At 50.0% G+C, this 2169-nt stretch overlaps 1 long non-coding RNA gene across 1 annotated transcript; it reads left to right on the top strand.

Moving 5' to 3' along the window:
* Positions 1–392: 392 nt before the first annotated feature.
* LOC310835876 lies at positions 393–2169 on the top strand. Its single transcript, XR_014559752.1, has 2 exons — positions 393–673; positions 1307–2169. It is a non-coding gene; the product is annotated as an uncharacterized lncRNA (long non-coding RNA).

Below are 2169 nucleotides of genomic sequence, written 5' to 3'. Positions count from 1 at the left end.
AGCGGGGTGGACGAGATGCCCTCAGGGTCCCTTCCAGCTGTACAATTATAGGCTCCTACAGAGACACAGAAGGCAGATTTCTTTGGCAATCTCTTGAAGGCCAGCCTGCCTAGCTAGCTAGCAAGCGAGGGTCTCATTTTTTCAGGCGATCTTCCAGCGGTTTTTAAGAAGGTCAGGCCCATTCCAGGCCCCCAGAGTTTTCTCGGAAACCTGGGACGGTCTCCCGGCCTGCGTAGCAGACTGATTCCAGAGGAAAACATGTTTTGCTGGGCTGGAAGGGGATCGTCCAGTGGGCTGGGAGGGGAGGAAACCAATGAGGGAGAGAGGGAGGGAGGCGTCAGCAATTTCCTTGGGCTCATAAGTGCTTGGGGTCCCTCCCTTGGCAACTCTCCCCTAGGAGAGGACTTTTGGAGGAGAAACACTGGCGGGGGGGGGGGCAGGTCTCCTCTCCAGTTTTGCATCCTGCTCCATTTCTGGATATTGCACAACCAGCGTCTTGTGCAACCAGGCCTGCAAGTGTGCGTAGTTGCCAACTGCTTCTCCCTGGCAGGGCTCTTCTGCCTTTAAGAGGGCCAGACGAGACTTTCTGCCAGCTGCCGTTTCCTTGCCTCTGATCTATTCCGCAACCGGCTGGATCCTGAAGCTGTTATGGGTGCAGCAACCATAATATTGGGTGGGCGCAGAATTTGTGCATTCTGTTTGAAGGCCCTGCCAGTATCCCTAGGTTGGCAGAAGCCCGGTCCCGGTTTCTGATTTGATCCCAGAATGTTGCACTTTTTGTTAAGGTAAAGGGACCCCTGACCATTTGGTCCAGTCGTGGCCGACTCTGGGGTTGCGGCGCTCATCTCGCTTTATTGGCCGAGGGAGCCGGCGTACAGCTTCCGGGTTGTGTGGCCAGCATGACTAGTGAAACCAGAGCAGCGAACGGAAACACCGTTTACCTTCCCGCAGGAGCGGTACCTATTTATCTACTTGCACTTTGATGTGCTTTCGAACTGCTAGGTTAGCAGGAGCAGGGACCGAGCAACGGGAGCTCACACCGTCACGGGGATTTGAACCGCCGACCTTCTGATCGGCAAGTCCTAGGCTCTGTGGTTTAACCCACAGCGCCACCCACGTCCCTATTTCCACCAGATAAATGTTGGAGGGCATGTGTTTGGAGGCTGGAAACACTCTGCACCTGCCTCATGATGGGCTTTTGAGCTGGTTCTTTTAAAAAAAAATAATGGATAGGGTCTCACAAGAAGCAGAAAATTTGCAAGTGAAACTGCCTCTCCCCTCTCCCTGGGGTGGAGGCAAAACGCAGGAATGAAGGAGGTTTGCAAGGCAGACCTGGACTGCAAGAAAACAACAGCTGCTTGCCCCTTGGGGAGCGACAGAGCCCATTGCAAGCAAGAGTGCCTCTGCCCATGAGCAGAAAGCCGAGGGCTACACGTAGGGGTCTCTCTTGGCCCTAACTGGGGGTCCTGGGGATTGGCTCCAGAGCTTTCTGCCTCCAAAGCAACTGTTGAGTTATATTATCATTTCCCTAAAAGCGATGCAAGGTTGTAGTCCTCAGGATTGCGTACAAAGCTCTGATTTCCATAGGAACCTACGAAGCTGAGACCTTTTGTGGCCTGGGATTATCTGCACCGTCGGGGGGCATTTTGGGAGATGATATATGATGAGATAAAAAGGACGTTTACTATACCAAAAAAAACAACAACCTCTGGAGCATTTCTTTTAGGGATTATAGGGACAGAAGTTACCCCAAAAAGACAATTAAGACGATTAAGTTGTTTACAAGTGCAGCTAAGATTCTCTACACACACAAAAATGGGAAGAAGCAGAAATTCTCACCAAAGAAGAAGGAATAAGGAAGGCTATGGATTATGCCAGATGGGCAAAGTTAGCAGCTAAAATAAGGTTTTTGTGGAAGAGAGGAAACCCTTTTTTGAATTATTTAAAGAAATATTATTACATGACAAACACGGGATCAGGATTCGAACCATGAGCAACAGAGGGGTTTAAAGATTACAGTCGTTTTGTCAAGGTTTGAGAGACAGAAAATAGGGAGCAGCGGAAGCGGAGGAACGTCGTGGGAAAGGAAGTGGGAAGTCAGAGAAAAAGAGTTTTTATTGTGTATTGAAATGTATGTGTGATTTTATCACATGTGGTGGGAATGTAAGA

This window comes from Podarcis gaigeae (genome assembly GCF_964106915.1).
Source record: "Podarcis gaigeae genome assembly, chromosome: 18".
In the NCBI taxonomy this organism is placed as follows: domain Eukaryota; kingdom Metazoa; phylum Chordata; class Lepidosauria; order Squamata; family Lacertidae; genus Podarcis; species Podarcis gaigeae.
The sequence above is the reverse complement of the archived record's forward strand: the minus strand, read 5'-3'. Positions and strand labels throughout refer to the sequence as shown.